Genomic DNA, 14961 nt, shown 5'->3' on the forward strand with positions numbered 1-14961 from the left:
AAAGGAAATCAATGCACATAGAATCATAGAAACACACGGAAAGTGGCCATTTGACCCATCGAGTCTGCACCAACCACAATCCCACCTAGGCCCTACCCCCTTATCCCCACATATTTACCCACTAATCCCTCTAACCTACGCATCTCAGGACACTAAAGGTCAATTTAGCATGGCCAATCAACCTAACCCGCACATCTTTGGACTGTGGGAGGAAACCAGAGCAAACCCACGCAGACACCAGGAGAATGTGCAAGCTCCACACAGACAATGACCCAAGCTGGGAATCAAAACAGGTCCCTGGGGCTGTGAAGCAGCAGTGCTAACCACTGTGCTACCGTGCCGCTGCAGGTCAAACAATATTAGGTTTTATCAACATAAGACTATAAATATGGGGTGAAACCACGACAAGACCTGACAAAAATGGTCTGTGTGTCTCCCTGCCAATTTCTGGCGTGGAATAGATGTCGCTGGAAACCTGGCTTCAGGAGACACAAGGGCATGAACACTTGCACAAACCCTGCAAATCGACTAAAGAATTAAGGCAGCAGAATGGGAGAATCGCAGCAACGACCTCATATGAGTCATGCATTAGTGAAAGTTTCACACTAGAGGTTATCACTGAATGTTAACCAGAGAAACTTTTATAACTAGCGACGGTTTAATTATTTGACTATTAAGAAGACAGCACCTCCTGACAATCACATGTCTTTTCCATTTGATAAAAGGTGTGTTGAGGCTGTTACAATTCCTGTAGAACCAAGGGCTCATCAAGAAAGAGGCACTTTGTACTTATGCCAGTGTTCAGCCCGTTTTAGAACTGTCAATCCTAATGCCTTTTTTCTGCTTTGCCTAATACTCTTCCTCAGGCACTTACCTAATTCACTCTTAAATGTGACTGTCATAGCTTTACCAGCCAGTTATTGCATATCGTCAGTGTGAAAAGAAACATCTAACTTCCCTTTCATCATTCTATTAGTAATTGTAAATTTATGGGCCCTTGTTGCCAATTCATGAACCACTGTTAATAATCTTTCAATATTTACTCTCTCAAGCTCTTTCACAATTGTGAATGCCTTTGTTAAAATCCCCTTGACCTTTTCTGCTTCAGCAAATACAATGCTAATTATTCAAATCTCTCGTAATAACTATATGCTTTTGTCACTGAGATTCACTAAGATGCTACATTGTAGCTTTGCCATGGTTCCAATATTCTTTCTATTAAAGGAGTGGGCCAGCAGGGTGGGGGCGAACAAACAGCACTGCAGCTTGTGGCTGAATCAATATTTTAGCACAGGTATATCATCACCTTCCAGCTTTTGTATATGTAAACATTTACAGCACAGAAGGAGGCCATTTGGCCCATCGTGTCCACGCTGGTCAACAGGAATCTGGCTTCATAATCCCATTGTCCAGTGCTTGGCCCATAGCTCTGGAGGTTATGGCAGAGCAAATCAATACTTAAATACGTCTTGAACGTTACGAGAGCTTCTAACTCAACCACCTTTTCAGGCAGTGAGTTCCAGACACCAACCACCCTCTGGGCAAAAAACGTTCCCCTCAATTCCCCTCTTAGCCTTTCACCTCTTGTGATAAATCTATGCTTCCTTGTTATTAAACCCTCTACTAATGGGAAAAGTGCCTTTCTATCCAGCCTATCTATGCCTCTCATATTTTTACCTGGGGTCATCTTTCAACCTTCCCTGCTCTAATATAGAAGCCCATTTGCTCTGGGAGGCATATTGGCAATGGGCAGCAAGGTGGCACAATGGCTAGTCCTGCTGTCTCACAGTGCCAGAGATCCGGGTTCAATTCCAGTCTCTAGTCACTGTCTGTGTCAAGTTTGCATGTTCACCCCGTGCCTGTGTGGGTATCCTCCAAAGGTCTGTGGGTTAGGTCGATTGGCCGTGCTAAATTGCCACTTAGTGTTAGGGGGATTAGCAGGATAAGTATGTGGGGTCACGGGGATAGGGCCTGGGTGGGATTATTGTCAGTGCAGGCTCCATATGCCAAATAGCCTCCTTCTTCATGTGGGGTCACGGGGATAGGGCCTGGGTGGGCTTGTTGTCAGTGCAGGCTCCATACACCGAATGGCCTCCTTCTTCAATGTCTGGATTGTAACAGAGTATTTCACAATGATGTTCTTAAATTTCACAATGCTATTGTTCTTAAAAGTGAACAGAAATATTTAATCTCTATTAGCTGAATCATGGCACAAAAATGCAGCCTTTACCTCAAAAGGAGGGTAATTTGTCGATTATTGTAACCTTGTATAACATTGGCAGGTGACAGACTCTTCCATACAGTAACAATGCTGCAAGCATACAGCCAAACTTAATTAAAAAGCTATGACGAGAATATTGACAAAGTGTTGTATTGCCTGATGTGGAACAGAGCCATTCACGTTGCTGGTTCAAATCTCCGTCTGTATTGAGTGATTTGGTATAATTTAAGGAAATGATAGGGGCCTCTACAATTAGCCGAAGGAGAGTATAGAATATTCATCAAGGATCGAGTTCTGAGCACTATCCAGTGACCCCTGCTGGTCAGTGTGCGTGTGTGTGTGTCATGATGTATGATAAGGACAGTTCTAAGTTCAAGCATGATTCCTGTCTGAATAATAGCTTCCGAGTAGTCTAACACACACACACACACACACCCTAATGTACATCAGGTCAATGCACACATCCTCAGACACACACATACATGCTCACATACATATACCTATCTAATGTCACAAATAAAGAATTCTGATTAAAGGTAACAGAGGATTGTTGCCTTTTCGAGTCACTCACGGCCATCCGGGAAAGGGAGAAGAAAATTGGGATAAAAATATTGAATTTCCCTGACCCACATAAATAAAGTACCGAATCACATCTTGTGCATGTGAAATGCTTGAGAGAGAGAAAACGAGAGATAACACATGTTCTACTGAAGTTTAGATTAGGGTTTTAAAACGTTAATAAAACTCATCAACAGTAACTCCTAACGTTTGAATTTCAAATATCGCTACAGTAAATGTAATATCTCTGCATTTGGTGCAATACAAAACATTAAAAGCAGTGACATGTCAACATCTTACTTTGTACATTTTTCTTTCATAGCTACCATTTGGCCATTCCAAGTGGAGGGGGAAAATAGCCAAAATGTTGCACTGTTCAATAAAGCTGCAGTACCAGACATCTCATTGTTGCTTCCACAAGAATGAAGCACATTTTATATTGCAACTAGCCGGACTGTTTCCTGTTAGGTGGCAGGAACCATTCTTTCTCGGGGATAATTGAGGCAGACTTCACTGATTTGCATGCAGCTGTTACTGCGAGAGAACTAGCAGTCCACCCTGGGTAGTCGCTTCCTTTGGTACAGGCCATTCGCAGAATAGGTCCCATGCCCCCTCACGGGGGTGGGCTTTCGGGGTATCAGGACTGGTTTCTCTATTCAAAAACACACAGATGTTACTCCACGCTTCAGATCATTCTGCTGCTTCTGGACAAGTCTCATCCGCTGAACTGGCTTGAAGGAACTGTAGGGTGGCTGGGTTTATGTAGAGCTGTGTTTCATGGGCTGCATTAACTTGGAGAGGGGAGGGGGGACTGTCAGCAGCTGCAGGATTAGATAAAGGGATGCTTTGAATCCTGCTTCTGTGCTTAAAGAAAGGATTATGACTGAATGGAAGTAAGCTAACAGCATGTGGTGGGAATCTCAGACCATTCACTCTCCAGACCTGAGGTACCTTATTCTCTTTCAAAGTCTATATGATTTGTATGCCGTTTATGAGGCTCCTTGTGTAGCTTCAGAGCAGTGCTGTGAGATGTTTAAATAAGTCTTTCAGTCAAATGTCTGCAGTATATTGCCACAGATTTGGTGTGTGTGTGTGTGTGAATAGAGCTCATCGCTAATCCTTAACTCTTTGATGAGTTTATTTTATTCCTAAACAGTAAATGCACCTTGTACAAAATGAGATGTTTGTAAAAAAAACACACTGGACAAAAGGAACCAAACACAATATAGAGGAGCATATCTCAGAGACATCCCGAAGTCAACCTGATTTGGTATCATTTTTTGGAATATAGTGCAAAGATACTGTTTGCCGCTATTAAATAGTTAAAATATTACCTCCCACCGCCCCCCATTCTTGATGAGACACTGAAGTAATTGCTAATTCCAGTATCCCTACTTCTCAAGCTGGATTCTAAAGTTGGAATGTTTCGAGAATCAGAACATTCAGAATGAACCGCAGTGTCTTATTTGGAATTGAAGGGAACCCGGGTTGAAAACAAAAACCTTCTTTCAGTGTGAGATCCTTTCCATTAGCTGAATTTAATGGGCAGCAAGAGATTTACCAAGACTTCCTCGTGCTGAAACCACCAGATACCCAGGTCTCCGGCACCAAATACCCCGGGTTTTTTTTTGTTGTTTAACGTCTCGTTCACACAAAAGCCTTTCTCGGGAACGAGTGAAACGATTATCCCGAGATTTAACCCTTTCGGCACCATCTTTTCCACTGCAACTTCCCAAAAAATGTATGAATTTTGCATCAAATTGCCTGCAGGCAAGAGGGCACTTTATGTTAGTCCTTTTAACATTGATCAGGAAACGTTGTGTATGTGCATTTTTTTTGTTTTAACAACTGCTTGTGAAAGCCAACGCACTCAGTCGCCTTAGTCTATCAACATCATTACCAGATTAGAGCAGTGCTTGAGATATATTACAGTATGAAGTTGCAGAGCATCTGGAGGGACTTAATTGCCAATAGCCGGTGCCATAATTATAAGCCAGTGACCTGATATGTGGCATTGTGCAGTCATTTTGGGCAGCTGTCGCCCTAATCCAGTCCATGGCTGGAGACCTATGGTTTGGCTTTTGGGATGCAAGCTCGTTTTTTATACCCCCCTCCCTCCTTATTGCGATTTAATATCAGCATCTCCCGATTGCTCTTAACCCACATGTAGGGCACTCAAGGTGGGCATGTGAAGTCTTTATTCTCCCCATTATTCTCATCATCTTTGTCAACGTATTCGTGTCCTATGCAACTCGTTAATAAACCATTGGATTGTCCACCTGAAAAAAAAATTTGTCAGTGTAAGAAACAGTGTAAGGAACAGCTCTTTCTAAGACAGTTGATGGGGAAGTGCGTATACAGTGAGGAAGATGCAGACAAAAATGCCCATCAATTCTTGATAATTACGGAGAAAGGTATTTGTAGAACGGGCCACTCACAAATCATCGGTTCATTGTTGTCATATAATGCATATGATGCTCATTGCTTTTCTGTAAGTATTTCGTAGTCAATAAATGAGCAATGCGTTGATGTGATTATCGAATGATTCCGCCTAAACCAGACCCAGTTATGACAACTTATCAAAACATTGCCACAATCTCAATCTGATTTTGGGGGGCTGTGGGAGGAAGCTATTCATCCAAAAATTGGTTGTAAGTCATCCCTGCTAGACTAACTGACACCGTACATTCTAAAAGTGCATGCAGTTGAAAAGGATAGAAGGACATAACTTATACTATTTTATGTTGAGCAGTTGTTATCTGCGTTCGAAGCACTGGAGTCTTTGGCTCTGGAGCTGATGATAGAAATGTATCAGCAAAATGGAATCAAAAAAGGTGCTGATTATGGGCTAGTTTAAACAGAAGTATTACAGGCAATCTGGACCATTGCCAATTCTTGTAGTTGTCAAGGCTAAAGTTGATTCCGAGACATTGACACATGAAGATTAGTTCTGCTGATTCACTTTTTTTAAAAAGTTATCCTGTTAAGTGTATTATTGGTTGGCAGAGAGCACTCACTATCTTGCAATTAAGCTTTCACGCAGCGAATAGTGAGCGCAGTTCGACAATAATTTTGCATCCTTTTCAGGAGAAAATGGACTATCTGAAAATCTCAGTATCCGGGGCAGTTTGTTATAAATATTAAATATGAATGGTTGATTCTATGTCTTGAGTGAGGATGTATAGACGTAAAGAAAAGCAGAGAACCTTCAACCATGAATGTGCAGTCATTGTCTTGCATCTTTTATTCTAAGAATATGTCGCAAATGTTTTAAAAAGCCTCAAGTTAGCACTAATCAGTCTGATCTTCCGTTGAAGAGTTGCAACTCAACTTTATCAAACAGCATACATTCCATGCAGCATCTTGTTAAGACCGAAAATTGTTAGTTAGTTCGAATTGTTGACAGTGTTATTAATTTTCTCGACTCTTGCATTTAAACCTCGGCTTGAAGAATATATTATTGACTTCTCTTCCGACTTGCGCAGCATAATCTTTCCATCGATTTGCCATTCTCTATTAATCCACTCCGAATGCAATGTCCCGTTTTCAGATCTCAGTGCCGTGCCTCCCCTTCACTGCTTTACAGATTCTAAAATCGAGCTGCCGAACTCTGCCATGCTATTTTGCTGTCTTGGAGGTGCTGGGGTCCAGCCCCCACCTGAGGATAGACGTGCCAGCCCACTCAATGTCTCCTTTCAAATATGAGCCCAGGAACTGGGTAACAGCAGTGGCGCAAATGGGTTGTTGGCACATAGAATCCTACAATGCAGGAGGAGGCCATTCCACCCATCGAGTCTGCGACCACAATCCCACCCAGGCCCTATCCCCATAACCCCACGCATTTACCCTAGCTAGTCCCCATGATACTAAGGGGCAATTTAGCATGGCCAATCCACCTAACCGGCGCATTTTGATTTGATTTATTATTGACACATGTATTAACATGCAGTAAGAAGTATTGTTTCTTGTAGGCTATACAGACAAAACATCCCATTTATATAGGAGTGCAGAATGGAGTGTTACAGTCATAGCTAGGGTATAGAGAAAGATCAACTTAATGCAAGGTAGTTCCATTCAAAAGTCTGACTATAGCAGGGAAGAAGTTGTTCTTGAGTCGGTTGGTAGGTGACTTCAGACTTTTGTATTTTTTTCCCGACGGAAGACTTTGGGAGGAAACTGGAACACCCAGAGGAAACCCATGCAGACACGGGGAGAACATGCAAACTCCACACAACACAGACCAAGCCAGGAATCGTACCCAGGTCCCTGGTGCTGTGAGGCAGCAGTGCTAACCACTGTGCTGCCTCTGAGCAGTCCCTTTTTACATTGCACCCAGTAAAATCAATGGAGAGAGAAATAAAAGAGCACAGTGTAAAATCCACTGCCAACACACTGTTGGGTTCTTTTACCTTACCCAGCTTTGAAAACATCAGTCGGTTATTCAGTCACAGGAGAATCACAGGTCGTAACCAGGTTAATCCTCAACAAACGGTGAAATATGCAGACATTCCAGTGGGATCACTGGACGGTGAAAAAGGTTCCAGGGACCTTGACTGATTTTTTTCCCTCTTTGTAGACCAAGTGAATCAGAACACCTTCATCCTGCATCAATATTAAACCACAAAGTGATGAAAATATCTGTGTAGGAATATGGTTATCTTTTATTAACCAATTAGCATTGCTATCCTGTAAGAGGGGATGGGAGCTAGCAATGTTTTTTCATTCTTGGGATGTGACCAGCATTGGCTGGCCTGATATTTACTACCCATCCTTAATTGCCCTTGAGAAGGTAGTGGTGAGTCACCTTTTGAGCCATTACAGTCTACAACGTGTAGGTAACCCTCAATGTTTTTTTTTAATTTCTGTACCAGTTTGATACCAAGAATCTAATATTTTGCAAAATTGATTGTTGGCCTATACCAAAAAAAAATACTATTTTGTTTCATTGAACAGGTGACTAAAAGAAGAAAATGCCTTTGGTTTTTCAATTCGAACCTCTGCTTTTTAAACTTTTATATACATAATGGGATGATTTGCTTTGAGTGAGGTGTCAGTTGTTTCTGGCTATTCTATCAGGTATGTAATGGATGGAGATTTCAGAATAGGTTACAGGTCTAATCCTAAAATAAAGGCAAAATACTGAGGAGGCTGGAGTCGGAATCAAAAAGAGAAAATGCTGAAAAATCTCAGCAGGCCTGATGGCATCTGTGGAGAGAGAATAGAGCCAATGTTTTGAGTCAGGATGAACTGTTTGACGAAAGGTCACCCTGACTCAAACATTTGCTCTATTCTCTCTCCTGCCTTTGTTAGTTATAAATTGATTATCGTCTATTTAGTTCTGTATTCTCAGATCTCCTCATTTAATGATAGGTTGCTTTGCCACTAGGCATCATCCTTCAGCGTGCATGTCACTCATGGGGGCCTCCACCATTGGAACCATTGCTGCACAAGAGTTGGATGACAGTTAAGAGACAGTTCAAACCATAATTTGAACAGGCATGTTTGTTTACTCTCACCTCTGCTGCATATTGTCAAAAATAGATCATTTCACTCATGCCTGCAGCTCTGTTCAATCAACCCAGCCATGCCAAGCTCAACCAACCAAGTCAACCAAACTCCTGTGAGCCTTCAAAGTCTGGTTGTTGACTTTCTGGTGAAGAATTGGATATCTAACAGTAAGCGTACTTCAAGAAAATTTGCATTAGTGGTTATTCTTTGAATTTGTTTCTGATGGAACAAGTGCTAATTCTGATATGAAACTTGGTGCTGCTATATCAGGTTAGCTGTTGTTTGGTACCAATGCAATTGTTGGCCATTATCACAGTTAAAAAGAACAAAGCCAGTAGGTGCACATTGCCTGCACATTACACTGTCATTGCTCATTGTGTGTTAATGTGCATTTTCTTCTGGTCTAGGTGGCTTTCTTATGTAGTCACATGACCAGGCAGGGTGGGATCAGGGTCAGCAAATGGTGGTGTGATTGACAGGGCTATCCAAATACACATAAAACCAAAGAGCAATGAGGAGTCAGCTGGTACATTTCAGCCTGTTTGTAGGACTCTGATGCAACACCAGGGCAAAATTTACCTCTGATCTTGAAAGCAACCTCACTGGTTCAGTATTCAGTAATTTTTGTTGCTTTGCATGCTAAACAGAGTTGACATTCAGCTGGCTATAAGTACACAAGTGGTCTCATTACCATCCGATAAAAGACTTGGCACAGAACAGGATACTCACTCCTGATTAAAATCCAATGGTATCAACTAGAAAGTCAAGGGAGATTGGATCTGAGCTCATTTTCAGCTGGGTTTGTTCACGGTTCCTCCCTTTATCAAATATTTTGGCAATGTTCAACAACAACAACTTGCATTGATTATTGTGCCTTTAATTTGACACTGAGCTGCATAAGGAGATATTAAAACAGATATGAAAGACTTGTATTTATGCAGCATCTTTTTGGACTTCAGGATATCCTAAGGCATTTTAAAGCCAATTGATTACTTGGAATTGCACTCAGTGATACAAAGTAGGAAGTATAGAAGTTAATCTGCTCAGAAATAGCAATGTTATAATAGCCAATTAATTCCTTTGACGGAAAAATATTAGCCATAGGTCAGGGATAATGCCCGTGCTCCACTTCGAAAAAGTGGCATGGACTTCCTATGTCCACATTAGAGATCAAATGGGGCCTCACTTAAACCTAAAGGCAGTATGGGGGGGACAGGGCGTCACTGGTTTGTCAGCCTTGTGCTTTGTGCTCAAGTCTCTGAAGGTAGACTTCAACTCACAGTGAGTACTACAAACTGAACCATTATTGACACCTGATGACCAAAACCTTGGTAGGGTTTTACAGAGCATCATTCAGGACGAAAAACTGGTAGACAGATGGAGAGGTTAAGGGAGGGAATTCCAGAGATTAGGGCCTTACAGCTTAAGGGAAGACCACTTTTAATGGGACGATTGAAATTGGGGTTGAGTAAAAGACCAGAATTGATGGAGCACAGGAATCTCAGAGGGTTGAAAGGCTGAAAGAGGTTGCAGGGATACGGACTGGCAAGTCATAGCAGGATTTGAAATATGAATGATAATTTTAGAGTTGACATGTTGCAAACCAGGAGCCAATATGGATCGGTCAGTACAGGGATAATGAGTGAACAGGGCTCGGTTAAGATATGGGAAGCAGAGCTTTCGATGAGTCTAAGGAGGATGCATGTTTGGTGACAAGCCAATAATGCATAGGAATAGTTATGTCCAGCGCATGAGTGAGGATTGCCTCAGCAGGTGAGCTGAGACAGGTGTAGAAGTTGGTAGGAAGTGCCATGGATGCGTGGTCAGAGCTCATCTCAGAGTTAGCGAGGAGTGCAAGGTTGTGAACAGTCTGGTTCAGCCTTGGAGGGTTGCTGGGGAGAGAAATGGAGTCAACAGCTGGGGAATGGGGTTTGTGGTGAGGACAATGCCGCCAGCCTTTCCAATGTTTAGTTCGAAGGATATTTCTGCTCTTTGAGTACAGGAAGTTGGAGAGTTTATATAGAATAGAATCACTACAATGCAGAAGGAGGCCATTTAGCCCATCGAGTCTGCACTGACTCTCCAATAGAGCATCTTACCAAGGGTCACTCGCTGCCCTATATCCGTAACTCCATAAATTCATCCCACTAATCCCCCTAATTTACACACCTTTGGACACTAAGGGGCAATTTAGCATCACCAATCCATCTAACCTGCACATCTTGGACTGTGGGAGAAAACTGGAGCACCCAGAGGAAACCCACGCAGACATGGAGAGAATACGCAAAATCCATACATTCACCTGCGGCCAGAATTCAACCCGAGTTCCTGGAGCTGTGAGGCAGCAGTGCCACCCACTGTGTCACACAAGTGTGGAACCTAACCAGTTTTCAGATGATATCATTGAGAGGCAGCATATTAGTGAGAAATAGGAGGGATCCAGGATAACTCCTTGCTGAAATGAAGGGTGACGATGCAGTGGAGTGAGTGGAAGATCATTACATGTGATTGTCTGGCTACGACTGGTTGGAAAAGAAGGAAACCAGGTGAGAGTAGCCTCCCTCAGCTGGAGAACAGAGGAGAGAAGGACAATGTTGATTAACTGTGCAAAAAACTGTTGATGTGTCAAGAAGGATGAGGAATAATAGTTTCCCCTGGTCACAGTCACTTGGATGTCATATCTGACTTCAATAATAGCTGTTCTGGTGCTGTGGGAGGGACAGAAACCTAATTTTAAGGACTCAAATATAAAGTTTCAAGAAAGATATGCACAGGATGAGAAGGCAATAGTAAGTTCAGATCTAGAAATGATTGTTGGCAAAATTAATGGAAAATGTGTCATTGCAACATTTGCTTTATCATGAATGCATTGAGGTTATGAAATTCCAACGGGATTAGACACTGCAGATTCAGAAAGAATGTTCCCAATGGTGGGGGAATCCAGAACTTGGGGTCATTCTTTGAGGATAAGGGGTAAACATCTTAGGACTGAGTTGAGGAGAAATTTCTTCTCCCAGAGAGTGGTGAATCAGTGGAGTTCACTACCACAAAATGTAGTTGAGGACAAAACATTGTGTGATTTCAAGAACAAATTATATATAATCCATAAAGGTATATGGGAAGATGGGGGAATCAGGATATTGAATTCAATGATCAGCCATGATCAAAATGAATGGCAGACCAGGTGCGAAGGGCTGAATGGCCTACTCCTGCTTTTATTTTCTATGTTTCTATGTCTCCACCAATATCATATATACCTATGTATAGGCTTCACTGTTTAAGGTTGCGTATGAGAAATGGCTAACAGAACGAAATGGCTGAGGTTGTTAGTACCTTTTAAACCCAGTTTAAGTATGATGAGTAAATGGGGAACAAAACAAGAAAGAAAAATAAGATTTCCAGAAATTGAACTGAGAAATCCATTACAATTGTCCCTTGCTCAGGATCTTCCCACCCTTGGTGCTTCCTCCAAGTGGTGTTCAACAAAGATTACTGATCTGTCAGTTAAGAGTGGGCAGTAGGTGGTAACTCAGGGGATTTCTTGTCCACATATACTCTGACGTATGAGACCTCATGGGGTCTGGAGTCAATAATGAGGATTCCCAAGGCACACTCCTTTCAATTACCTAGAATTACCTATTTTGCTTCAAATAGTCCAGACCAAAAATCCTTGCCCGACGTATCTCTTTGTTAGGAAATAATTTAACTAGTTCAACTATATATTTCTTAAATGTGACAAATGAATCCCTACTATGCAGAAGGAGGCCACTTGGCCCATCAGTCCTGCGCTGTCAACAATCCCATCCAGTGCCTATCCACGTAATCCCATGCATCTGCCCTGTTAATCCTTCTGACATTAAGGATGGGATTTTACAGCCTTGCTCGGGTGAGGCCAATGGAAATTTCTGTTCTGGGAACTCTGCCCACCCCAATTCTAGGGCACGTAAGGCACTACAGTTTCAGCCTCAGGATCAATTTAGCATGGCTAATCCACCCAGCCTGCACATTTTTGGACTGTGGGAGGAAACAGCAGCACCTGGAGGAAACCCACACAGACATGGGAGAATGTACAAACTTCACACGTTGGTCAACTGAGACCGGGATTGAACCCAAATCCCTGGTGCTGTGAGGCAGCAGTGCTAACTGCTGTGCCACGGTGTCACCCAGAATCATAAAGATCTTGAAGTAAAACTTGTACAAATGTGCTGTATTAAAATATCAATGTGCATGAGCAATATACAATAGAAGTATTGGGATTACAGTTTTGACATATCGCAGAGAATACTTGCTAACATGACAAATTAGAACAAACCAGGCCTCAGTGCAATGTTTTATTGCTTACATATTGCTGATGAGAAAGGATATTGCCAGGGATTTAATACTGTAGGCATCTGGAAAATTCCCAGTGGGAGTTTAAGCTATACCTGAACTGAATAACTGATAATGTAGAATTCAGCCCAATCCCACGTTGGAACAAAGAACACTTCAAATTGCAGAATTCATTCTACGGGCAGAATTTCAAGTGACTGGAAAGAGCAGAAAGCTCACAGACTGGCAGACTGATGTTGTGGCAAATTTTGTAAGAGAGACTGTGACAGCGCCCAAGGATTTTTTTATTTTTAGTTTCTCTGGCTACAGAAATGAAACAAAAAATAAATTGCCTTCTCCTTGCCCTTGCGCACATCGACATTAATTCCCTGTTTTACCATCACTTTTGCAAATTCTGTTCCAAAATGTTTGTACATTCTGGAACATTTTGAATGTGATGAATGTTTATGTGAAACATCCATTTAAGACCCACGTTTCCACTATTTAGCAGTAGTTTACATACAACAGTGGTGTTTTAAAACTTTGCATGGTGCCATACTCTTTGCTATAAGGTGGTACCAGTCAGTGGAATCCCGCTAATCCATTAAATAGTGATGGAACAGCAGGACAGAACCAGCAGAGGTGGCGGCACAGTGGTACATAATTGGAGGGAGTTGCTTTGGGAGTTCTCATTATTGATTCTGGACGCATGAGGTATCATATATCAAAGTATACGCAGACAAAGAATCCCCTGGGTTACCACCTACTGCCCACCCTTAACTGATAGATCAGTAATCCTTTTTGTTGAACGCCACTTGGAAGAAGCACCAAGGGTGGCAAGGGTACAGAATGTACTCTGGGTGATGCCAGGGAGAGGCATTGTGGGTCTTAATGCTTCTCCTCTTGCCCAACCTCTTATTCACCACAAACTTTCCACCCCAACCCCTGCCACCCCCTTCAAATCAAGCACACATGATATATTTCACCCCTTCATGATTCACCAATCAATTCACCAAACAATCACAGAAAGATCTTAGTAAACTGATGCCGCCCATTTTTTGGCTCCTGGTCACAAATATTGTTCGATCTATACACAGCATGCGTCATTAATATCAAGAGCAGCAATGATATAATGCAGTGTTAGTTTGTGTGCATCCTTTAAGTGATCCCACTGTGACTATTAAACAAACCAGAGAGCACACTTTTTACTTTATCAGCATTATGCAATATTGTTAATTTGACAGGAAAATAACCTATTAGTTAATTATGGCACTGTGCAGACAACAGCACTACTTTCAGTGACTGTCTCAGCCTTCATATTCTGCCCATTTTTCGGCACATTGCACCACGGACACGTTGACAGCAGATTCCTGTTTACGGGAAAGATTCAATCCTTGCAACCCAGATAACCAGTACAAGATCTTATCCGTTCTATAGAAGAATTAGAAAATGTTTTTCTCCTGCCTGAGTGCATATTATTCAACATAATCATTTAATGATAGGGGTTTCATTTGATTCTATTTTATCAGTAAACTGACATGTAAAGAGATCAAATGACCCTTGGGCAACAAAATGGAATGATTGAACAACATTGATCTTCACTGTCAGCGAGAAGCATTGGAGTCCTCAGGTGTCTCCGTACAATAAAACTTTGAAGAGGCCAGAAGACAAGGACTGAATAGTTCACAGTTGTATCTGTGTTCCCTTTATCAGCAAGTCTGAAACTTCTGCTGATTGCTGCTTCCCACTACAATATAGTTTCAAAATCAATGCAGCATAACATTACCATATTTTAATCTCATTAAAGTGCCAAGATGGAGTCAGATAATATGTAAATAGACAAAAGACCAAGATCAAAGACAATGGAAAAGACTCTTGAGAATCACATGCAATGTAAAAACTATGAACCCATTCTTGTCCTGGCATTTTCAATTCACAAAGGCTGCTCATAGAAAACTTCCATTTGCAACCAAACAAACAGAAATCCAGCCATGATTCTCCCCTCTGTTTACAAGATAATTATGGGTGACAAAGACCTTCTAACCCACTCACCTCATCCATCTGGAATGACATACAAACATATATATTAGGAGCAGAAGTAAGCCCATCAAACCTGCTCTGCCATTTGAAAACATCACCTGTTTATGTCAAATAAAAAGTATCCACTTTGCTATAAAGCAATTTAGAACACTGAAAAGTGCTAAATAAATGTAAGTTATGTTTTTCTTTAATTACACCTGCATGCAGTAGGAAGAGTGACTGTAGCAATGGAGAAATTAAAGGTCCAATACCAATAATTAATCACAAAGCTGATGTAGGAAAGTAGCTACAAAAGAATCACTAATTTACAAATTAATGCAACTCTG

General features: G+C 41.7%; 1 protein-coding gene across 1 annotated transcript in view; it reads left to right on the plus strand.

The window, feature by feature from the left end:
- Window positions 1-3228: 3228 nt before the first annotated feature.
- Window positions 3229-14961, plus strand: part of LOC145359813 (galactosylgalactosylxylosylprotein 3-beta-glucuronosyltransferase 1) — a 176912-nt gene continuing 165179 nt past the window's right edge. The window contains exon 1 of the mRNA XM_080214591.1: window positions 3229-3726. The gene's annotated coding sequence lies outside the window, so the exon portion shown is untranslated. The remainder of the gene's footprint in view (window positions 3727-14961) is intronic.

The sequence above is a fragment of the Carcharhinus amblyrhynchos genome, chromosome 29 (assembly GCF_965287045.1).
Source record: "Carcharhinus amblyrhynchos chromosome 29, sCarAmb.v2.hapA, whole genome shotgun sequence".
Taxonomy (NCBI): Eukaryota; Metazoa; Chordata; class Chondrichthyes; order Carcharhiniformes; family Carcharhinidae; genus Carcharhinus; species Carcharhinus amblyrhynchos.